This window comes from Gnatocerus cornutus, chromosome 7 (genome assembly GCF_029298725.1).
Source record: "Gnatocerus cornutus isolate USDA-ARS CGAHR chromosome 7, icGnaCorn1.1, whole genome shotgun sequence".
In the NCBI taxonomy this organism is placed as follows: Eukaryota; Metazoa; Arthropoda; class Insecta; order Coleoptera; family Tenebrionidae; genus Gnatocerus; species Gnatocerus cornutus.
Window position 1 is genome coordinate 13,891,930 of NC_142239.1, and position 26,485 is coordinate 13,918,414.

General features: G+C 31.6%; 1 protein-coding gene across 2 annotated transcripts in view; it reads right to left on the reverse strand.

Annotated features, from left to right (window-relative positions):
- rho-5 (rhomboid-5) overlaps nucleotides 1–25,630 on the reverse strand; it is a 71,464-nt gene extending 45,834 nt beyond the window's left edge. Inside the window, exons 1-3 of one of the 2 annotated variants that reach the window (XM_088040555.1) lie at nucleotides 25,412–25,630; nucleotides 25,008–25,300; nucleotides 24,834–24,933 (exon numbers count right to left, since the gene is read on the reverse strand). The gene's annotated coding sequence lies outside the window, so the exon portion shown is untranslated. Of the gene's footprint in view, nucleotides 1–24,833; nucleotides 24,934–25,007 lie in introns of both variants that reach the window. The other variant, XM_088040556.1, reaches the window with a different exon arrangement.
- Nucleotides 25,631–26,485: the final 855 nt, after the last annotated feature.

The window sequence follows — 26,485 nt, forward strand, 5'->3', positions numbered from 1 at the left end:
ATTCAAATTAACTTTTCTGTCACAAAATTAACAAAACGTTGCCAATACTCGGTATTTTCCGGCATAGAATTTGCTTTTATTCTTGCAGTATTTTAAGAGTTATTGTTCGTCAAATCTTTCAAACTGCGCAGTCAATTAAAATTCCCGCAATAAAACACAAAGAGACTCTATAAATGCCTTCTGTGTGTTGCCAACGTTATAAGTTATAATAATTCTATTGATTTCGGTCTGCATAACCACCGATGCGAAATAATACAATTTAAAATTCACTTGCAGTGAATAGTTTATAAAAGCAGATTGAACAATAAACGAAATGAATTGCCTATTCACATGCAACAATCAACTTTTATGTTCTAATTTCCAGGAGTTCTCTTCATATTGCTGATCTCGTTATACCGTGAAGTGCTTTCAACAGGAAGTGCATATGCAGGAAAACAATATTACAGATGCTGTTATATTAAAGATCTTTGTAGCTTCGTGAGTAAACCCTAAGAAAAGTTCCGTCAAGGACTTACGCGAAAGCCGAGTAAGTGCATTGGTTTTACTTTAGTTGGATCAATATTAGGTTGATTCTGCCAATATTGGAGCAATATAAATTGAACATCTAGCACCGACGTTATTCAAATCCTTTCGTGATTTACTTTGTTGCCTTTTTCAAGTGAAATCGTAATTAAATGACTGAAAGTATTTATTTGACCCCAATCGGCAAAAATATGTGAAGTGGAAGAAATGACAAGATCGGAAAAGCAATTAAGGACCAAAGGCGTACAATGTTGTATTGATTTTCCTTGGCTCATGTCATAATATAAACATCCTTTTAGGGCCTTCCATTATAATATTCGCGGAATATTCCGGGGCGTAAATTGACCGGACTGCTTATATAGTGGCTTGCAATTATAACAGAGTATGCACCAGCATACTGCAACATCAAATCAATAATTCCACGAGTTGACATCTTCATGCAAATTGAAGTCAATAAAATCCGTAAATACACAACCGAATTTTCAGGAATGCTAACATTCCTCCCGGAAATCGCCTGAAAATAACACACTTCCTCAATTTGAGGTGGATTCCAGACCGAATTTATCTCTTCCTTGAAACAAAGCGTCTTAGGGAAAATTAAGAAATATGACAACAATGATGGACCACTCACTGCTTTAAAATTGTCTCTATTACATTCCCTCCGCATTTCTCCTGGTGGCGGGATAAAACCTCCCTTTGTAGATTTTTTCAGATAAATTAAATTCTTTAAGAAGCTGTATCGAGCGATATGGAGCAAAATTTGATTACATTTTATAAATTATATTTGTTACAAAGATGACTCATCTGGTTTGGGTTGTTATATTTCAGCGTTCTCGTCCGGAGTGTCATTCTCCTTCGCGTAATAAGAAAATTTGAAAATAAAAGAAATTCCGCCCGGAAAGTAATTGCAGCTTGAAAGGATTTCAGTTATTGTAATAACGAGTTCTATCTCAACTTTGATGTTTCCAGAGAAGTGGATTTTTGTGGTGTTAACTAGACTGGTTCGACGAGTTTTTAAGTGTCATTCTCACCACTAAATAAAACTGAGTGAGTATTACCGTGTAATTAAAATAATCTATGTCGTTAATGACTCGGTATGATTTATATCTGACTGTCTCGAACTGACGCAAATTACAAACTATAAAGCTACTTACACAAGTTCTGGAGGAAATCTGGAGAACTTGGGGTGCCGTGTTATGTGGGATTTATCAAAGGCAGCTCTCCAATTTCGTGTTTTTTTACAAAAGTTAATTTCTACTGCCGCATCTTTAATTACTTAGATTAACACGAAGACTCAATTTGCGAGATAGCAATTTTTAATTCGGTGAAGGGTTTAGTCGATTTTCTGTCACTGGAGATGTGGCTAATTACGATCTAAAGCTTCAGACATTTTTAAATAAAAAACTTGCGATAATAGCTATTTATCCGCGCATTCCACCTAGCGTACAATTTAAAATTTTAATTCCCTTCGGCGCTTCGGCAATGTTGTTTTTAAGAAAATGGAGTTGGTTGAACTTTCGCTCCATCAAGTGATTGTTTAAATCTCTACAACTCATCAAGCTGATGGTTGTGACGCTCCGAATTTTTAATCAATGAAAAAACATGATTTATTAGTGCTCAATTTCAGATTTTATGAGCTTCTGTTTTGGTGATTTTATTAAATGGGAATAAATATCAACGTTCATTATTTTTGTTTGATTATCAACGGAAAAAATCTCATTACGACTTTAAATGTGAGTATCTCAAAACGAATTTATTGGAAACATCAAGCGAATTATTGCGATGGGTTGTAAATTTTACGCTCAGCTGCTCAACGAGCTGAACAGATTTTATACGAATATTTATGAAATTTTACAGACTTGCGATGCGTCGGATAAGTTTTATTGGTTTTAAGTCAACTCGTGAAGGTCAGCGTTGTTTGCACTTATTTTCTGGTTGCAATGAGCTCCATTCAACTGTACAATAATTATGTAAATGTTGTCCCCAACAAAATTAATCCGAAAAGTGTATTCACCCTTTTGCAGCAAAAACACATCTGCATTGGCAAAAAATTCAATTTTGTTTCGCGAGTGTGAACAGTCGCAATAGCTACGGATATTAATGTCGTAAACAATCTAATCTAAGAATGTTAAATAAAATTAACTCAAGAAAATTGCTGAATGTAGCGCAGCTTGTAGTTTTGTGTGAGCGCGTTTGCAATTTTCAGTTGAATTAAAAAATAATGGGAAAGACTAGGAGAAAAAAATTGGGCTAATTGGGAAAGTGCTAAAACATTTAGTCGAGTTGAGCATTAAGTTTTATAAAGTGTCCAAAATTTCTTTGGGGTTACTTGCAGAAATGATGAGCTGAGAATTCAGAGTCTGTTTTGGAAGAAGAAATAGGGCAAAGCTATGCGAATTTATAAAATCTGTAGAAATAAAAATGTTTTTTAATCCAAAGAAGTTGAAATAAACCAAAGAATCTAAGCGATCTATCAGAAGAAATCGAAGACAACAAACAAATTTAAAAAAATGTGTGAAGAATCTGACAGAAAAATTCACATATTGCAAAACTTACCAAATTTTCAAAATTTACAATTTTTTCTTAATAATGCAGATATACGGAAAAATTATTCATTTTTGAGTTAAAACAGATAAAAGCTACAAGAAATTATTGTAGTTTTATAAAGTTCAAGCTTCCAGGAAAGTTTAATATTTTATTTTGAAATATTAAAATTGGCGCCTCCACCACTTTTAAAAAATTCACAGCTTTAAAAAATTTGTCCTTCCCGTAATTCTGTGGATATTTAGGAAAAGACTTGTTTTGTGTTAAAATAGTGCAAATCTACAAGTAATTAATGCAATTTTTTTAAAATTTAAGCTTTCACCAAGTTTGAAATTGTAATTAGCGCCTCCACCAAGTTCCAAAAATCATATTTTTCTTATTTCTGTAGATATCCGGAAAATGACCCGTTTTTGAGGTAAAACAGTTGAAAGCTACAAGAAAATTTTGTCGTTTTATGAAATTCAAGCTTCCAGTAAAAGTTTGAAAAGTTATTTTGAAATATTGGAATTGGCCACTTTCCAAAAATTCTATTTTTTTATTTTTGTAGATTTCCGAAAAATGACCCGTTTTTGCGTTAAAACAGTTGGAATCTATAAGCAACATACCACAATTTAATGAAATTCAAATTTTCATTAAAAGATAAATATTTTATTTTCATAAGTGAAACTGACACCTCCACCGCTTTCAGAAATTTATATTTTTCGTAATTCTGAGAATATTCAGGAAAAGACTTGTTTTGTGTTAAAATAGTGAAAATCTACAAGAAATTAGTGCAATTTTTATAAAATTTAAGCTTTCAGCAAAAGTTTGAAAATGTAATTGGCGCCTCCACCATTTTCAAAATTCTTAATTCTGTACATATCCAAAAAATGAGCCGTTTTTGTGTTAAAACAATTGAAAGCCTTTAAGAAATCTAAAGAATCTCAAGTGGTAAAATGTCGAAAGATCTAAAAAATCTAAAACCCCAAAGAAATTAAAAAAGAAACTTGATAGAATCTGGAGATGTTAAAAACCCAGAATCTATCAAACATTTGAGAAAACTTTAGAGTCTGAAAAAAATGCATGCAAAGGATCTTAAGAGCCTCAAACATCTTTAAAAGGTTTTTCTGGACCTAATGATTCTGAAGGATTAAGAAATTGGATTAGAAATAATTTAATAATATGGTGTTATTTTCTCGGATTTTTGTCACATATCCTCGCCTCTTTTATCATAAAATCGGAAACTTTGTAACCCAATCTTAATTCAACAAGTTAGGTAATTCAAAATGGACAAACTTGTTGGAAAAGTTATAATTAGTCTCTTGAAGCGACAACTAGAAATTTTTAGATTACAAACCTAGCAGAGGAATCATTAATCAAAATAACGATAACCTTTATAAAAGTAACTTGAATTTGAAATTAAAGTGCGATCAAAAGACCGAGGAAAATTAGAAAGCGAGAGCCAGAAAAATCTTTTCTTCTCAATATTTAGCTTAATATAGGCAACTCAAAATACGCACTTCTTTGTACTTGCAAAAGAGAAATTTAATTTTACAGTTCAAAAGCAGACGACGTAATGACATGTCCTCAGGCTAGTAGTAAAGTAAGGAAATTATTTTATTTATACAAGTTTGTAGAACTGTCGAACTGCGAATGAAATTTAATTAAAAAAAATTTTTATCAAAAAAAAAGACCGTACACTAATAATAAAAAAATTAAAAAAAATAGCAGAAACATAAATTATTAATTTACAATTCATTTTATATCAGCTGTTGAAGTTCGCTATAAAACTATTGCAAAACTGCTCCCTAGAATTTCCCGCATTCTCTATGAAAACGACAAATAGTTACACATCAGAGAAATTCCTAATTTTTCCATGCAGGAAGCAAATATGTCGCTTTGTGAAATTTTCTTTGAACCTGCGAATTTTTCGCGCAACGATGAACATAAGGTTAATATTATTTCGTCACTTTTTAATGTAATAAATGCAGGCTCCATATGTGTCCTCGGCAGGATTACAAAATCCATGAAACTCAATAGGATGTAAGCAAATTGCATCGCATGGAATTTGCATTTCATTGCAACAAAGGCCGTCACTGCTGGTAGTGGTGTAATATGAGGCAACTTTTTGAAGCTTATTTTTAGTTTTTAAGAATTTAAGAATTGGATCGCCGGTTATTAAAAATAATGAACGTATCAATTTCGTGTTTTCAACAGAAAATTATGAAAATTGACAGTGAAATAGAAAAATCATGGATTAAATTATTCGTTTTCACCAAAATGTGTCAGCTAAATTATAACGACACGAGAATGTAATTAATTTTTAGTTGCAACAGCTTTAGTATTTTATTGTTTTTCGACAGTTGATCGAGAGTTTGCTGATAAGCTGTCGCTAAAACATTAAATTCTGGGAATTAATAAACGAATTTTACATCGTAAAATATGTTCAGTTTTCAGTTATAATTATAAATAGTTCCGCACTATTGTTGCAACAACCTATTTGGCACTCTTGGTATAAAGCAAAACTACTAAATTGAAGAGCGGCTTCCATAAAAATGCTTGATATGCTTTAATTTTCATACATATTTTATAAATCAGTTGCGGATTCCGCTACTGCCAACAGGAAAATTCCACAAATTAGCGATTTAAAAATGCGTTCAATTTGCAAAGAAGTTACAGGTTTTGAAAGATCTGAAGGATCTGATTCTGAAGCAATAAATAAAAAATTAACTGGGACTTATACATCATGATTAGTATTAAAATCTGTTAATTAAAATCGCCATAAAAAAGTGAACTATTGCATCGCACTTTTGGATAACCACAATCCAAATAAAATAAAGTCTCATTGAAATATCAATATCTAAAAATAATTGGATTCAAATAGTTATTTGCAGCACAAGCGCCGAAATGAGGAAACGAGCGGCATGTGCGAGCTTTCGCTGAGCTTTTCGCGAGAATGCTATCCATAATTTAAATTTATTTATATTATATTTTATAAAAATTTAGATAAGCACAGCTTCTCCTTGGTCATTTTGGTAGACAGCAGTAAAAAATGTGTAACATTTCCACCTAGTTACTAAAATTTCGTTTAGATCCGTGTTAACGAATGCTGTTTCAGCCCTCATGCGCTCACATCTTGTATAATTAAATTTTTAATTTTCATTTTGCATCTAATAACGTCATTTCAGGAAAATAGATGTGCACTCCGAGTTCCATAATTAACTGCCGCATTCCGGACATAACGTCGGTTTAGAGCTAAGTTTAACTATGTTAGTGAATTGAAAAAAACTACTACTACTGCTATACTAATTAAATTAATCTCACTGTAAACTTGCAGGAGTGTATTTAAACCACCATGAAAAATGTGAAACTCAGTCTAAAACAATGAATTTATGAAGATAATTATTCTGAAGTGCGCAAAAATTCGGTTTACATTCTCGTCCCTGACCGCTTAGATTGTCGGCGTAATTGAGGCATTGTTTAATTGAATTTCTGGAGGTCTTGGATTTGGCACAATTGTTAATTATCTTCCAAGACGAAAATAAAGGGATAAAACACCAGGTTTCACGGACAGAAGAGAGAATAGATCGCAGGAATTTCAACGGATTTTGACTATTTGTTTTAGAACTCATCAGACACTAAAAATCCGCGAAAGACTCCGGTCGATACAGTTCCAGTTAAAATATGTTTATAAACACGGAAACAATAAAATTATACTTTGATAATAATTGCATTTTATACTACTAAGTTTGATCAGAGAATTAAGATACTTTACAGACTGTAATAAAAAGTTTGGAACTTGCGTGGTTGTAATAAATGGAACGGAACATGATAAAATGCCATTAATTCCAAGTAGAATATGAAAACTACGTAATAGTGCAATGTTTTAAATTTATTTTTTACTTGCTTATTTTACCATTCTATAGATTTTTGTAAAACTTTTTTATGTTTTTTTTGGTTCTTCTCTTAAAATGTTTCATGTTCCACTAAATTGTCTATTGATTTCATCAGATTCTTTAAAACTCAGCAAAGCATTTGCTTCCAAGTTCTCATTTTTTTCTTTTCTTCTTATTATTTTTTAGATTTATTAGGTTCCCAAAACCCTTGGAAATCTACGAAATTCTTAAGATCTGTTATACATTTGTTCAAATTCTTGGGAAACATCAGTTTTATAAATTCTTTGTAATTCTTTGTAAAATTGTAATTTTGGAATCTCTATACCGGTCGTTAATTTTAATTGCATAAAATGACAACTGAGATATTTTTAAGACATTTATATGGAAAAAAAACTAATTTTGCGATTGATTCCACCAACCCTCGAAAAATTAGGAAAAATGAAAATCAACTATCCGAAACTCAGTTATTTGTTGTCTAGGACTTATCAGAATGCGAAACATTTCTAAGAGTTTAGATAATATGAGTTACTACTTCTGGTTTCCACTCTTCATTTTATTGAACCGGAGGAAATCTAAATCTAAATATCCGAGCATCCAACAACTCGAAAGAATCGAAAGTTATGGAATTCGACAACTTTAGAGTTGAACAATTGTAAGATTATCCGAAGACTTTAAAGCATCGAACAACAAGAATCTAATGAACCTGCAATTGATCGTAAATATCTGAGGAACAAATTGATCTCAAGGATTTGAAGCATGTAAAAGACCCAATAAAGTTGTAAATAGGGTATAAAGAAAGTAAAAGAAAATTTAAAAAACTGGTGAAATCGAAAAAGCTAAAAACTACAAAGATACAGCACAGATAAATTTTATTTAATCTTATAATGAGAATTCAACTCACCATAGATTCGACCAATAAGAGACATTTATTTTTTCAAATAAACCAATCATAGCAAACTTTTCATGGAAATTTTCACTAGTGAAATTTTCAGTGACAATTCCACGCGAAAATACCACGCGATCTGTCAGTTGCTTGTCATTTCGTTAAATTCTCATGACGAATATAACTCGGGAGCTCGAAATTTTAGGAAATTTTTCCGACAGACGAGTAATTTTTTCGACTATCAATTGTCCGGAGAAACAAACTACGAGTACTGGAGGAAAAATTTCCCAAAATTTCGAGCCCACTTGTTATATTACTTATGAGAATTCAACTCACCATAGATTCGACCAATAAGAGACATTTATTTTTTTAAATAAACCAATCACAGCAAACTTTTTTTGAAAATTTTACTAGTGGGAAATTTCAAGCTCTCTCGTTATATTACTTATGAAAATCGCACAAGACTAAATATTAGCGAATGGAAAAACAGAACTCGGTATGGTTTCTATGGCAATATAGAAATTTTCCTGGAAATTATTTGCATTTTGCTAACCCAACATGAAATTAATAAGCGAACATTTTTTCAGCCAATCAGAAGAAAAGTTGTGTATGTTGTCATGGATAATTCTGTTACAGAACTTGACTTTTTGTTTGAAATTTAAAATTTTATTAAAAAGCATAGAGTGTGTGTGTCTCGTTGCGATTTTCTTACCGAATCCGCCCTCGTGCATTGATTAATATCCTGAAATTTTATTCTCATGCATTTCAAAAACGTAATTAGCCCTCGTGTTCCATTTGGACTATTAAATACGTTTATTAAATGCATTCGAAAAAATTTCGGGAAATAATCAATGCACTAGGTATATTAGAAGTGATAATTTTGCTCTTGCTATTTCAAACTTTTCACACAATCGCTAAAAATGTCGACAAAAACTCATTATACAGGGTGTTCAAAAAATAGCGGACCAACTGATAAGAACGTCAAACTCTAAGACGCTGTGAATTGAAAATGCTGTTTAAAATTTTTATTTGAAGCTTTGTACGGAAGCAAAATAACTTTAAATATTTAAAGACTGTAAGTATGTAAATGTCACCTAAAACATGAACTCTGGTAGAATTTTGTAAACCTTGAGTTCATTATAAGGAAAAATTTGTGCCATAATTAGCGCCTCTTTAAGTGGCTGTAGATTTCCAACGAAGCACCCAATAATTGAAAAAAAAAAATTTAGCTGCTAGTTATAATCTGAAGATTCACGTAGTGAATAGTTGGTCCGCCATTTTTTTAACACCCTGTATCTACAAAATGTAATTAAAAATTTAATAAGAATGTGTTTTAAATATTAAGTAGGACTATTAAATTTCCAAGTTTTCTGGGATTTTCTAATAATAGCTACATATAAATGCCCTCGATTAATCGGAAAACAAAGCGCATTGAATTTTATAACAATAACTTATACAGAATGTCCCAGAACTCACACCCCAGAGAGAAAGGGCTTATGGAGGCAACAATTCTGAACCAAAATTTCAAAACAAAATTTTTTTAGCTCAAAAAACATTTGAGTTAAGACAAAAAAACGGTAGCCAATGCCAAAGCTGAACAGAATTTGAAAATCGCTAACTATAGACACATACTATCATCCATTGGTCAGATAATCATTACACCCTCGTTACCTAGGAAATTGGGACGGCTTTTTACTCCATTTCTAGAATAAGCTTTCTGGATTGGTTGTTAATTTTTTATCCTTTTTCGAATACTATTAAACATAATCAATTTTTGTTTTAAAATTTACCATCTGTATTGCTGTCGGCACCTCTCTTGCTCTTTTGAGCGCGAGTTCTGGGACAGCCTGTATATTAAAGGAATATAATAAAAGTAACAATTTTATCATTTCAATTAAAATAATATAAAAAGTTTTCTACTTTTCATAACATCAAATCTACATTAACCAGACTATTCCGATTTTCAATTCTATTTAAACATTTAATCATTGCAAAATATTTATTTAAAAATTATTCATGTACTGAACAAACTTTTCTAATTGAATATTGGTATTAATATTATTTTATTTATATTTTTAGCTAATTTGATTAAAATTTCCCGTTCAAAATTTTAATTAAACTTATTAAAAGTTAATTAAAATTTTGACATGGTAACTTGTTCTTTTATGTGTACATTTCCTTATTATTTTTCCAATGTAAATTTCCCGATCAACTGCAATATTTCTTCCCCGACATTTATGCACTCGGCTTAACTGATATCACGAAAAATGGTTATTTGGATCAGTTAATAAATCCTTCGCGTTATTTTTTATTTGCGTGTTCTCTTTTCGCATTTCAGCGTTATCATGTATTCATCAAGTGCGCCCTTTGATGTTTTAAACTAACCGATTTTATCAAACTTTTTCAAGCCTGATTATAATTAAAATCAAAGTTTGAACTGTAGTAAGAGATGAAGAAGTGGCGTGCGTGAAACACCATTAAATGAGAGGGAAGGAAAGCAATTTTAAAACAATCTTTAAGGGTGGAAACAATTTTTCGGAAGTTTGAACGAGTTTCGCTCTATCTCTACGTCGAGGTGTTACAGCAAGCACCCTTAAAACGAGTTTCCTCAACCAGTGGCGTATCGAAGGGGTTTTAAATACGGGTCTAACTACAAATGTAATCGTCGTAAAACCACAGTAATCACGCGTTTAAACGGAAAGAACACAAGTCCGAGAAAATTGCCAGCAGAAGGAACGACGGAACGCCAGTTAACTAAATTCCGGAGGTAATAGACCGAAATTCGAGAGGTTGACGAAGGGTTCTGCAGGTGCGAATTGACCGTAAAATTTAATTTTTTCGTTGGCTGTCGCGGTTTCGGTGACTTGAACTCTTACTTTCCGGTGATCCGGAGTCTCGTATGCGGGACGCATCCATTATTAAATGCGCGGGTAGAGCACGCAAATTAGATCGTAGAAGGGTGGAATTTATAGTGGGGAAAAATTTAATAGCTCGCTTTCTAACGAAGTTGGTCGTGGTCTAAATGTGGCATTACCTGGAAAGTTTTAGGAGTTTTTTTCGAGCTGACGTGGGAAGGTGGAAATTATCTGATTTTTAACATAGGAAAATATCTAAAAATAGATTTCGCTAATGTCAACAAATTTAATTTCCTCTTAATGACAAGTAACGTTTTGGGGACTATTCTTTAAACTTTTGTTACTTCAAACAACTATAATTTGATTAAATGCAGTATCGATTTTAGTTCGAGTTATACACAAAGGAGGTGACCCGGCGCATCCACCATTTCTTTACGTCAAACTTTGTCGCAGTTAAATAACGAAAACTTGCAAAGAAACAAAAACTAATTAGAATTAAAATTTCCCGCCGCACTGATAACAAATTGACCACAACGATACTACATAATTTTATTGCTTCCTGTATTATTTATCATTGCTTTTTATGATACCAGAAAGTAATAAAAATGACGTTTTTAGAAACTCATTTATCAAATGCTAGCTCTAAAAACGAAACTTAACAACATTGAATTGATTAATCGATGAACTAACTTGTGTACTACTCCTACGCAAAAATTTCAAAAATACTCTTCCGCGAAGGAAGGACTGAGTTTTTTTGAGTAGGTTTAAAAGCAGTTTTAATTTTTCATGCTTCCCACATTTGTACATAAAAAATTTCAAACATTGATTCTTTCATTCTTTTTATTCGTCTAATGCTGCTGACATGTGGATCCTTTTTAACTAAAAGAAAATTAGAGCTCGAGACGGTCGAATTGACAAGAAATTGTGCAAAATGTCGGGAAAATGGGGAAATTTAATATAATTTAAAGAAACTAGAAGAATTGAGAGTTAATTTAAATAGGATTTAAAAAAATATAGAATCTTTAAAAAATCCAGAGACTAAAGTAATCTAAGCAAACAAAAAGAAAAAATGTACCTAAAGTTCAACTTGAGTTCAAAAATATCTTAGATAGGATTTTTAGAGAATACAAAGAAAATCTAGAGAAACCAAAGAAAATAAGTATAAAGAAAACGATTTCTATTACTAATATTACTCGTATAATTGTAAATATAAGAAAAAAACTAAAATTTTAAAAATCTAACCAGAATCTAACGAAAAATACCAAAATAAATAAAGAAAATTTATCCTGAATCTAGAGAAAATGTAAAAAAATCACTTGAAATTTGAGCCAGAGATATCTTCTTTAGAATGTGGAGAAAACACGAACAAATTCTAAAGATAAATATTAAAACAAATAAAGGAACTGAATTGAAATATAATGAAGAGAAGCCGAAAAGAATACAAGAAATTTACTGAAACTACAGTCAATTTAAAATTTATCTTAATAGAAAGAAGTCAGAAGTTCAAAATTTTAAATGAAATCGAGAGAGAATCTGGAAAAATCTTGAAAATTTAGAGAGTAGAATATCTCATTTTTACTCAGTTTTTCCAAGTTCTCTGATCTTTCTTCTTCTCATTTTTTTAGACTTAAACTCTCGGGATCTTTGAAATCCACAAAATTGTTAAGATCTATTACATATTTGTAAAAGTAAGTTTTACTAACTTTTTTTCTTAATTCCAAAAGAATCCTATTTTTCCTAATGGTTAAAAAACATGAAATCAAAAAAAAAAATATAAAGACTGTCTGAAAAAAAATCTAAAAATATAAGCTAAATTAATAGGAGAAATGAATCGAAAGAAAATGAAGAGGAGCCAAAAAAAATACAAAATCAAAAGACTACAAATAATCCAAGCAAAATCGAAAAACTACAAAATCCAGAGAGATAATTTATAATAAAAGATCTGAAGAGAAAGAGAATCTAAAGAAAATACATTGTTATAAAAAAAATAGAAACTCATAAAGAAAATCTGGAATCAAAAAATAATGTAGAGAAATAAACAGAATGCCCAGAAATTATAGAGAATTTAAAGTGAATTGTTTGGAAAAACAAAAAGAAATTATAGAAAAAAGATCTAAACTAAACAATCCAAATAAAATTATTAATTAAAGAACCTGGGGAAAATATAAAAAATATGTATGGAAAATCTAAAGAGAATGTGGAGAGAGAATCTTCGGAATCCACGAAAAATTCAATGAGAATTTAGGCAAAATCTAGAAAAATTAGAAAACCTAAATTTAATTTTTCATTCGTGACTTATTCATTAAACTCATTTCTGTGTGGTTGAATAAAAAGTGGTTTCAATGTGATGATGGCCCTAATTAAATAACCACTCTTTTGATGAATGAAAGTATTTTGCCACCGAAAAAATATCTAATCACAATGGTTATTATCTTAGGACAAAATGCCAAATGAGGGGATTTTAAAATGCAAATGAACGTTACACAAGCGATAAAAATGTATCCACCCTCAGCTTTCAAATACATATTTATAACAAAAATTAACATCTAAGTCATTAATTAAAAAATCAATGCACCTCCCAGGAACACAACTGAATTTCTTAGTAGTAAGTTTAGTGCAAATAAAATTAAATTGATAATAAATCAAACAGAAGCTTTTAGTTGCAACCGATATGAGAAGCGAGAACGGAGAACTATAAAGTTAAACTCATGGTAATAAATACAATTATATAGGATGTAATATTGATTCAAGGAACAGAGATTTAAGTGTTGAGGAGCGAATAGAAATTTATATAGAAAATGGAAAAGCAATTGCAACAGTTTGAGCTCCTTCAGAAGAAAATAAATTCTCTCAGAACACTAGAGCGAAATATATACTAAACAAGTCCCTTAGCAATAAAAAAACCTAAGGGTCAACGTGACGGAAAAAGGACAAAGTACATAAACATAATGATCTGTCAACAAAGGAAATAAACAAAGCAGACTGAAAAAAAACAAACTGCCCAAACCTTTCAAATTAAAATGTTTAAACGGAACGGACTATTTATAAAATTCCTATTTATCATCTTTATCCACACATTTCTCGGAGTGTTTCCGCAAGATATCTCACTGATTAGGAGTTTACGAGGAACCTTTTGTGCCGGTGCGTCGGTGGTCAGCAAAAAAAGTATCGACAGAATTTTTACTGAAACGAAAATGGCCTATTTGTCACACATACACCATTTAACCTCTATCTCTTGTCTATACCGGAAAGACAAATTAAGGTGACGTGTCGAGCATTAGAGCAACATGGCGAATCATATTTCTAAGCACAGTAATACTGTTAAAAATGAAGGGAAATATGTTCGGTAAATGAAGGTAGAGGTTGTGGTTCATCAACAAAAATTTATCGTATTTACTTACATATCTTAGAATTACCCTCGAGGCCGTAAAATTAGTACCTAAATAATGTGAACGCACGTCCGCTATAATTCCTCGAAATTTTATTCCCTTGAATCAGTTCGAAGGTGTTCATTTTACTTTCAAAACAAATAAATTTGTCATCGTAAATGTCACTGCCTCTTGTGCTCTTTTGTCTTCAAAGCAAGCGAACAACACCAGCCTTCTCCCTTTTCGCCCTCAATTCTTTCCCTTCGTGCTCTGCAGTATCAATTATTAATAAAATCAAAGTCTTAAAAATGATTTCGTAACTTTTATATTTGTCGATTTTTACGAACAAACTTTTATTTTTCTTTTGTTCGGCAACTTTGTGAATTGCTACGTTGCGGTTTTACGATACTGAGAACGAATGCTCGCTTTTTAGATATACGAAGTGATTGCAACAAAATTTGAATATTCTGATTTATTTTTCTTTGTATTTGTTTTTATTAGAATCAACAATGATGTATACTAAAATGTTAGCTATATTTCATGTCGAGCAAATGGGTTCGTGATACAAATTGATGGCTTACAATTTCCATTTATTAAAATGTGTCTCAAAGATGGGAATTGGATTTTTTCTTTTTTATTTAAACAGGTTTTCCGCTTTATTTTGGCCTATAATTTACACTGAGGTTTTGGTACACCTGTTTTGGATAATATCAAAGAAGAAGATCTTCAAAAATAATTAGTTACATGTGAGCGAGCTTTCGCTATGAGCTTTTCGCGAGACTACTGTACTTGTTTCTCTACCGGTCTTGTATAAAAGAATATAACATCGTAGTTGTGTTGAAACCAAATAATTTGAGCTCAGAAATTGTTTCTTCCAACTTTTTATGGTGCGTAATCACTAATTGAAACACTAAAATGGTTTACTATTTGAAGTAAGTGGTAAATCATAACTGAGTATGTTGTTACCACAGCCCTCTGAATGTTATAACCTTTTATAGAAACCATGTATTTGGTAAAAATACCAGTAAAATTTTAACATCAATAGCCTCGTTATGCGTTTTTCTCTTCTACAGCCAGACATTTTAGCCATAATTTTTCGAGTACATTATTTCTACATTTGCAAAACTAATAAACTTCTGGAACTCGAAATTTACATTACCTCCAACTCGTGAAAAAAATTTCGGTACACAAATAATTTATAAATGTTCCCTACATACCGGTAACTAGCGAATGAGTTTGCAATAAAACACATTTCATTACTTCACATTTAATGGTAATATTAAATAGAGCACGGAACTTTATAAACATTATTTTAAGAATAATTTATTACCAGTGACAATACCCATGCAAGTTTCCAATACAATCAAAACAAATCTTCTTCGTCTAAAAATAAAATCTTTTGTGGAATTGTCAACATCTAATTTTGTATATTTAGAGCTTGACTTTTCAAACCGATTTGTGCCCGTGTAATACGTAGAGACTCGATTTTCGGTTCCAGTAATTGTGTCTTGTGAACGAGCCGGAAATGTATCTTTCCCTTAAAGAGGATTAGCAAAATTTATCAAAAAAGAAGTTTCCGTCGTTGTGGTGAACAGAAATGCATCAAATCAATGTAATTATATCTGCATTTTGTTGGAAATTTCAAAGTAAAAGCTTAAACAGAGATGCAAAAATGGTGGATGCGCCGGGATCCAAACTGAAATACGTCTTTCTATAGGCAAAATTCCGAATCAATTTGATGTATTTAATTAATTCGTATCAAAAAAAGTGGATATGCGGCTCCATTTTACAATGAGTTTTTTCTTCTATTTGGACGTATTGAAATTCAGGTCACATCGGCGAAAGCTCTTCCACAAAAAAAATAAAATTTTATCAACCTCACAGTGTGCACCTGCCCCAACCATTACAATCCGCATTTGCAATAAAAATTAGCCTTACTTCATTATACGGTGTAAATTCCTACAAGTATAAATGTCATTGGGACTGTTTCAATTAAAATCCGATCGTATTCTAAAACAAACATCCGAGAAAACCTAGCAATTGTAAATATTTTTATTGATCGTCATCCAGTCATTAAAAATCAAGCGGATGGCCGACACTCTTGTACAAAACCCACCTTTATATTTTTAGAATTTCCCTAAAGCACGCATTAAAATTAAACGAAATTCAACGAGAAAATTAAAAGGGAATCGTCGCGTTGATAGCCTATTATTAAAATTACTAAATTCAACCGTTATCCCGGCTTCTTTGCTCGTTGAGTGTTGTTTTAATAACGTCAGGAACGATTTTATAATTCGGCGAACATGAATTGTTTTGTACATATTTTAATTTGAGTATTGATTGCGGTGCTAATTGCGTTTAATTGAAAATTTAGAATTCATTGCTCGGCAGTTTGCGCCCTAATTCGACCATGTATGCTAAAATATGTTATCATTCCCGCCATCGAAGCGATAAATTATATGTTAAGTGTATTTCGCCAGCATTAACAGCGATCTGATGGGCCTTGAACTTTTTAATGGCAGATGGCGCTTCTTGCGGCCTTGGAAATTGATTTTTTTAGGTTCTGTACACAAATTTATTTTTCTTCACTGTTTCTTGAAAACTTGCAAAGTTACGGAATTGCTCGACACTTATTTGGAAAGCTATTTGAATAAAAAAAACAATTTTCGTTGGTAGTAAAAAATAAAAATTTCTAAAATTCGTGTTTGCTGCTATAGTAAATCCAGCGAGTAAATAGGATGATTTGAATTGTATGGCATGAAACATGGCAACTTGAAATACTCTAGAATTTTCCGTCTTTTTGGGGATATTAATCTCGATTTAAGTTGGTTATGCAACTACGCCTTCCCGCCTTTTTTAGAAATTTGTCAATGATTTGACATTCACTGACATTCGTCATTTTTGACCACTTTAAAATCCACTTTTTGCACTGTTCCTTGAGTTTTGTTGTTAAAATAGTATCTAATTACTAGTTTTTCGGTTTTTCTGTTGTGCAAATTGTCTTTTGCAAGTTTCATGATGAGTAGATTCAAGATCTGTTGGTCAACTTGACCGAAGTTTCCTAATTAGAATGTTGATAATGAAAGATTTGTAACAACTGGACTACTAATAAAGTTTTGTGTGCCTCTCCATTTCCTGGCGGAAGGACTTACCTGACACACAGCTTTCAAGTGTGTAAAAATTGAGGGTTTTTAAGGTTTTCTCTACGTAACCAAATTAATGACAAAACACCGAATTAGTTAGTTTGTTAATTCCCTTTCTATAATCAAGTAATAGGAGCCATTTTTATGGCAGTAAATTTAGTAAAAATAATGAATTTTAAAATTAGCATCATGACAACTATTTTAAATTTGGCGGTTGTTGGTACTAGTTTTTATCGCGTAGATTTGGTTAGAAAACAGTCATCTATTTATTCGTTGGACGGACTATATAAATTTTTGGCATTTTTTGGGCCAGTTAATAAGCGTGTCCAAAATTGTAATCTACCCACATTTAATTGTTCTAGCATCCAAACTATCAAAATTATGACCATGAATAAAAATTATTAAAATTACAATTTATTCCCAAACACCAAATATTAACAAAAAATGCTGACGCGCGTTTCGATAGCAATGCTATCATCATCAGAGCGATGATTAAACTGAGTTTAATCATTTTAATCATCGCTCTGATGATGATAGCATTGCTATCGAAAACGAAACGCGCGTCAGCATTTTTTGTTAAAATTTGGTGTTTGGGAATAAATTGTAATTTTAATAATTTGTCAACACCAAGAATTGATCCAATAAATTTTCTTTGATGAATAAAATTTATTAAAAATTTTACGTTTGTTCTAAAATTTGTGTTTGCTGCTCTAAATTATTGGCATTTATGCCAGTTAATTCGTGTCAAATGTTGTAATGTCCCCAAATTTTATTGTTCTAGCAACAAAACTACCAAAATTTCAAATTCGAACAGAAATTATTGAAAAATTTTCGTTTGTTCTAAATAAAAATTTTTAAAATTTGTGTTTGTTAGTCTTAATTTTAAGCTTTTGGGCCAGTTGATTAGCGTGTCTAAAAATGTAATAACCCCAAATTTTATTGCTCTAGCATCCAAACTACCAAAATTACAACTTTGAATGGAAAATAATAAACATTTTTTGTTCGTTAAAATTTCTACAATTCGTGTTTGCTGTTCTAAATTTTTGGCATTTGAACCAGTTTATTGACGTATCAAAAATTGAAACTCCCCCAAATTTCTTTGTTGTAGCATCCAAACTACCAAAATTACAACTTTGAATAAAAATTATTGAAAATTTTTCGATCCTTCTAAAGTAAAAAATTTCTAAAATCTGTGTTTGCTGCTTTAAATTTGTGACATTCAGACCAGTCAATTAACGTGATAAAAATTCTAACCTCCCCAAATTTCATTGTTCTATCATGTGCAAACTACCTAAATTCTAAGTTTGAATAAAAATTATTAAAAAAATTGTTCGTTTTAAAATAAAATTTCTAAAATTCGTGTTTGTTGCTGTAAATTTTTAACATTTAGACCAGTTAATTAACGTGGTAAAAATTGTAACCTTCCTACATTTCATTGTTCTAGCATCCAAACTATGAAAATTACAATTTTGTTTAAAAATTATTGAAAATTTTTTGTTCGTTCTAAAATAAAAATTTCTAAAATTCATGTTTGCTGCTCTAAATTGTTGGTATTTAAACCAGTTTATTAGCGTGTCTAAAACTGTAATCTCCCCAAATTTCATTGATCTAGCATTCAAACTACTAAAATTACAACTTTGAATAGAAATTATTGAAAATTTTTTGTTCGTTCTAAAATAAAAATTTCTAAAATTTGTGTTTGCTGCTCTAAGTTTTTGGCCTTTGAACCAGTTTATGACCGAGTCAAAAATCTTCATTCAAAATATTCCCCAAATTTCATTGTTCTAGATCCAAATTACCAAATTTAGAGCATTGAATGGAAATTTTTGAAAACTTTTCTTTCGTTTTGAAATAAATATTTCTAAAATTCGTGTTTTCTGCTCTAAATTTTTGGCATTTAGACCAGTTAATTAACGTGTCAAAAATGCTAATTTTTCTAAATTTCATTTTTCTAGCATTTAAACTATTAAAATTATAAAAATCTAAGTTCCAATTTAAGATGTCAATGCAAAAAAGTATCAAGTTTTTAAAAGTTGTTCGTTTTTCAAAATTTTTAATGGTTTTTCACAAATATTTTGGCAAAAGCTTTCTCTTTCAACGATGTCTCTAATTCGATAGAAGCTTAATTACATCACAAAAGTGAAGGCGGTGTACTCAAAAAAAAATTATCTTGAATCTGATGAAGCAAAATGGGTATCAGATAACAATTCAAGTGTTTTCTTTTCCTCGTCCTTAAAACAACCCCTAAAACCGCCCCTTGACAACCCCTTGTACCCACTTTATATTTGCGAAATGCATCTCCACTCCTGCATTGATTTCTATCTGAAACAATTATCTCGGTTGAGTTGTCCGAACTTATATCTAGTATTTCCAACAGTGTATAGCCTCTAGATTGGTTGGAAGATAAGACGGAACGATTTTCTGACGTTTTCACTGGCCTAGAAAGCACATAATAGAAGCTTGATGAAGGCTTAAGAAAGCCAACATTATCAGAGAATGACATAGTGGCACCCATCTTAGACGTTGGTGAAAACTCTCCGAAATTTCTCGCCAAGTTTTAATGGTCACGCCACATATGGAAGCTGTTTCCGTTCCTATCCTTAAAATAAGTTTTTTTATGGTGTAACACAAGCACGCAAATTGCGAATTAGCCGGTAAAATACATCGAAAACTGAAAACAAGATTTAATACAGTCCTGTTTCCGTAGCAGGAATCTTTTTTTAATGAAGCAATTTTCGCGAATTTAATACAGACTCGTTTTTGTTCTTTATTAGAGAATTGAGGTTGGGGAAAATTCCCTTATGACAGGGTCGTAATTGGGTAGGCCTCAAAGCTTAACGCATCTTTCCTTCGTCAGAGAAAATGTGAAATACGGTCACTTTTTGCAGTTCTATTTATTATTAAATTGCCTAAGCCAGGCATGCAATTTCTTGTTAGACTTAAAACCCGTGAACTAATAAAAAAATCAATAATAAAGTCATTTTCGCAGCGCGAATTTATACAATATGCATATAAATTATACCAATGACAGCTACATTCATTACGTTATTTACCTCACCTCTTATCATTGATATGTTGCACTAAACCGCTCAAATAAAATGACATGACATGGCATTTAAGCTCTCATTCTAGCGTCATATTTTTCCCCGGAAGGATCTCGCATTCATGAGCTTAGCAGCAGATTATGAGTGCGCTGAAATAAGTTTTTACTGCCAAGTTACACTGTTTTTGTTAAGAACTTGATTAAAATATCCGTATGGATGGCCGACAAAATTTCATTACGTCTCGACTTTGTTGGCGTTCAAAATTTCTTTCGCCCATAAAATAAAAACGATAAACCTGAACACGACTTAAGCTCACGAATTGTCTAATTTACATAATAAAAAGTCTCGTTCACTTCTGAATTATTTATTAAATGTGTCACCAGGAATATAAATCAATAAGTCTCATAGACATATTGTTTCGCTCACAATGTCGATTTTATTTGATTTGCTGCCGACCGATTCGGCGGAATTTCTTCCTGGACAATAAAGACACTTTTTGTTCTTGTTTGGACATTATTTATTTATATAGCGAGGTACTTTCATATTTCCTTCGGAGAATGGTGATTGATTTCCACTGTGAATATTTATAAGTCTGAGATGTTTGGAAAAGAAAAAGAACTTTTCAAAGAGCGATCGAAACGATACTCTATTTGAAAAGACGGATTTAGACAAAAAATAATTCTCTGTGATAGAATTCTCTCAATAAAAGTTTTACCAATGGGACTATGCGAAAGATTTATTTGTTTTGTATAGCATAAGACTTAAATACATTTAAGATTTGTAAAAACTCTTTCGAACGGATTAAATTGATGGATGTGCTCATTTCTCTTCATTTAAAATTTTTTTACAAATTATTCCCCAGTGTCTCCAGACTTATACAATTTTTTGATTGTCTAGACTCTATTTTTAATGGTATAAGTCTATTCTAAATTTTTATTATTTAAGTTTCTTAACTTGAAATTTTGTATTCCTTATTTTATTTGTCTTATTTTCTATCCCCACTAAATATTTAGCTTAATATAGGCAACCAAAAATTGCAACTTTTCGTCAAATTTAAAACAGAAATTTCTTAAAACTCTCCCACTGCAGCTACAATCCTGCAATTTCAGGTCCAACAAAAAACAGAAATTTCTTAAAACTCTCCTCTCGCACTGCAGCTAAAATCCTGTTTTTTCGCGTATTTAACAAAGAAATCCAAAGTAACAAATCCTAAAAATTTCAAATCGATAACCCAAAAAATGACCTATTTTTAGTGATAAATAAAAAGTTTTCTTGGTGAAAATTGCAATTTTTCTTCTATTTCTAAACATTTTTTTTAATTTCTTCCTTTAAAGTCAAAATTGTGGAATTTAGTGCATTTAAAAAAGAAATCAAAAGTAACAAATTCTGAAAATTCTTTCACACCAAAAATGACCAATTTGTAAATTTTCCTTATCAAAACTGTAACTTCTCGTCAAAATTAAAACAGAAATTTCTAAAAACTATCCCACCGCAGTTAACATTCAGTAATTTTGCATGTTTACTAAATAAATCAAAATTTCAAGTTGAAAAATGAACAATTTTTAGAGATAAATTTAAAAAATTCCAATTTCTGATGAATTTCTAAACGAAAATTTCACAAATTTCTGCCTTTAAATTCAATATTGTGCAATTTAGTGCGTTTAATAAAGGAATCAAAAGTAATTAATCCAGAAAATTAATTAATTTTCTTTATCTACTTGTAGGAGCAAAATTTAATTTCACAGTTCGGAACTAGTCGACATAATTACTTGTTCTCAAGCTAGTAGTGAAACAAAATTATTATTAACTAGAACAAGAAAGAAAAACAAAAAAGAAACTTTAAATGCAAATCAAAGAAAAACAAAACCTTCTGCTTAGTAGTTTTCCAAAACCGCAATCAATAATTACGTCCACAATCAATTTTCCTGTAAGAAAGTTTCATTTGTCCCCGCTCATATTGTGGCCAGAGAAATTTTCCATTACTTCTATATTTAATAGAGAAACAGTGAAAACTCAATAAATATTACGAAAATCTTTGTTTAATATTCTCCTTCCACGGCATTCATTTAAAGCTTCTTTAAATTGATTACAAAACTGGGCCACGTTTGAGCTTTACATTTTCACACTTCAAAAGACAAACGTTCAAGTTTGATAAAAAATGCATGCATTTTCGTTAATCTGCCCTTCAGATTGTTTTCCACCCCAAAAACCTTTCTTTCTCCTTTAATTTCTTCGGTAAAAAATTGTTATTTCCAACCATAAAAGCAAAGTTGGGCAGTTAATAAATCTCATTTCCAGAAGCGAAAGTAATTAGCTTTGTCACTTTACTGTTGGCTATTGATTAATAGTCATAACGTTGAGCAAACTCCCATTAGGTAAACTATATATACTGCAAATACAATTAGATAAAACCTTCTCCAAGAGCGGGGGTACTTTCTGTTTGCATTTTCAAGTTAAAACGTCGCAAATCAACGAGAACGTAGTTTGTTTAAATCGCGTATCGTTCAATAGCCACGTTTAACGCACTTGTTTCCAATTAAAATTTACATATTCATAGAGAAATGCAACAATTCAAAACGATGATTGGCATAAAGTACTCTAAACATTTTCATTGTTTATCCAGTTTACCGTGTAAAAAGTTTGTTGAAAAACAAACAATCAACTCGAAATGAGATGCTTATCTTAGTTACTTTGACTGGGAAGTTGCTTTGTAAAAATAAAATTTGGCTCTTAAGACAAAAAGGTTTGTTTATTTGGCAAATAATTTAACCCAAACAGCTTACGCAGTTTGAATTAAATTTAATGTACGAAACAAATTAAAAGAGTGCAAATTTAATAACTGCGAATTCAGTAACAAAACTCCGAAACGTGATTTAATTAGTTGCAAAATGAAGAACTAAATCTAAATTAAGTGAAGTAAACTAATTATCATTTGAGCCCGGCGCATCCACCATTATGCTACCTTTGCTAATTCGTTTTAATTCTAATTGTTCTTTCATATTTTCAATAACTTTTAAGGTAAATAACACTGTAAATAATTATCTTAGGATTTGTTTGATATCAATAGTAAATGACTTGCTTTTAAACCTTTTACTAGTAATCTTTATATGTAGATGAAGATCCAATTGTCGGTTTTATGGGCTTTCAGAGTCGTAAATGTGTCATCAAATAATAATTTGGATGTTAAAAACATGAAGCTTATTTGACGTTTCTAGAATTTGACCCTATTCTAGGAAATCTAGTTCAACCCTGAGATAATCAGCTGAAAATGTAATCTTCAAGGTCCTCAAATGCTAGAATGTAGGAATTTAAAGCATCAGCATCTATAATTTGAAGCTGGAGAGGACCAAAGATAGGAGATAGTTATTTACAAACGTTAATGTGAGCGAGCTTTCGCTATGAGCATTTGACAAAAGTAGTGTACATGTTTTTTCTATTAAAAAACATATTTTAGTAATGTTTTCTAGTGTATGTTGGTATTCACTTTGTCAGTACGCGCTACATATAAAAATTATGTCAAAGCCGAAAAAGGATCAATTGAACAGTCCCAGATCAAATATTTTGTTCTATAAAATAAAATTCACTGCATTTGCTTCAATTTTCAGTAAATTATATTATAAAAGTTTAAAAGACAAACGGTGATTTTGTAAATATTTGCACAAAATAAAACTCACACAAAAACGCTCTTTTTATAAGTTAAACAAAAAATATCGATCTATGCCTTCAGGAAATAATTTGTCCAAAAGCATAAATAATAAACAAAATTTAGTTTCAAGAATATGAGAATAATTTATATTCCCACTGATTCATAATCTTCATTTGTCAATTTTCATCATTAACTAAAAATGTAATAAAATATAAAGATGTAGAAGCTAAACCTGTAGAATTTGAACCAGAATTAGCATGTAAAATCCGATATTTAGAGCCTCTGATATTTAAAAATTTCGATTTTTTTGATAGACTGCTAGTTCATACACTTTAAATAAAATATTTTTGAGCCAGTTCATAAAAACGGTTTGACTCTCCCACTTGTCGTCAGTTAAAATATACGAGCCATAAACAAAATTGTCTTCAAATAAAACCGAAATTAACGAGCATTAAATTTAAAATGTTTTAAAAATGCTGTTTTGGATGTTGGAGTGTCGTGTCAGCATGTAATATTAAATTTTATTATTTTTGCGTTTTACAGGATCGAAATGACTATTTTATGTTTTAAGGTAGAGATAAGGTTCCAATACTAAACTATTTAAAGATGAAAGTTCAAGCAGCTTCGTGTCATTCAGAGTGTTAATTTCAATTAATTTGGTTGTTAAGTTAAAATTGGTTTCTCTCCCAAGTGAGAATTGAGAATTTTGTTATTGGATTAGAAGATGAGATTTTGGTTGTAAGGTGGCGTTGTAACCAACAGTTGTCACATATGGTTCTTGTGGAGTAAATTTGTAATAATCAATTTATAAGATTTCAGTTGATAATGTCATTAAAATTATAATTCGTGTCACATGCAGGTCAAATTTGAGCACATGTGCCTTATAGATCTCCCCCGCTTATTAAAAGTTTGCTATGAATATCAATGATGTTTATTAATTAAGAAGAGCTTACCTGTGACGGTCGCCGTGGTGATCCGTGATGGCGGCGCCAGGTCTACAGGGGGGCTACACCCCCCAGCCCCGCCTACCACATGACGATTCTGCTTCCGGTCCTGTAACATAAACATGACCTTTATACCTGAATCCGTCCCTGTTAAAAAATTAAACAAGAGCACAATCTACTAACTTTAACAAAACTGAAAGGGCCCCTCCATTACAGAGTTATAATCCCACACTTATCCATAAACCGTCACTCATCGACTCGGAAAAACACAAGTGGATTATGATCAAGAGGAAATTTCGACCCAGTTTCTTTCAACGAAAAAACCCCACACGAAATGAGTCCACCCGATCCCAGTAGGCTGTTGTTATTTGGGGCGCCGTGTCAACACGGCTGTATACGCCTAAAGCAGCACAAAATGGCGAAGGCGCTGGGTTGAAATTTCCCTCAAAGTCGACGCACCGAACCCACTGAAACAACTTAAAAGAGATTCACTTTTACGAATCATTGACACTTGATTTAAGATAGCACTGATGGACGCCTGCGAATCTCAAAACAAAAGACTGGACGGTCGACGACGACCAAGATACCTGTCAAACATTTTCACGGACGTCGCGACGACGGTTCCAAAGCGATCTAGGTGCGGTTTTACGGCGCACGGCGATTCTACTGATTTCGGTCAACGAGTCAAACACATTTAGCACCAGATTTTAACCGACATATTAACTAAAAAATGTTGAAATATCGCGACTTGTGTATGGACTACGCGACATACATTACGGACCTATAGTCGGAGAATCGATGTGCGCGCGAGGGTTAATTTGGAGTGGGGAGTTCAATGACCAAGTAGGGGGTAAAAGCGCGCGGTTTGAAAATTTATACGCTCTTTGTTGATTTCATAAACACAACAATCGCTCCTACAAACATTTCAAAGCGCTTTTACACAACTACCTCTCATTCATTGTTTTACCTGAATTTATCTAGTTCAACAAGCGATTAATTCGTTGAAAACAGAAATCCCATCCATTTAATGTCATGTTTTTATGTTTTTGTTAACTGATACGTTTAAAGTATAAATCATAACTTTATAATCTATTTCTGAGAACATTTCACACAAAAAACACTTTGAAATAAATGAAGCGATGATATCCACAGGTGTTTCGATAAAGGTTATAAGTGCGGGGGTTTTCCACTTAATATAATTTCTTAGAACTTATAAAACGCATCGACTTTGAAAACGTAGTTTCGTGGAAGACTTTTTAATTTTCGTACACTTTGTGCTAAAATGGTGGATGCGCCGGGCTAGCATGTTCTATTTCTATATTCAAAACAAATTGTATTTTAAGTAGGCGTGGACAGTAGAAATCTGGGTCATCGCAAATATTAAATTTATTTTTATAAATTCATATTTATCAACAACTTTCCAATATATGGCGATTTTATTTTTAGAATGTGATATGAAATAACGTTTTTTTTATAAAAAATGTATTATTTTTGGTCTAAAATAAAATCTAAGAATGTAAGCAATTAAAAACGAAAAATATCTGATTAATAAACTTGTGGCTAATCTACACTTCCTTTTTCCTGAAGAGAATTTTCTGTAGCTCATTCCGCAGTCGGTTTTACACAATGCTGATTTTTTCATACTCCTGTGATTCCGGTGG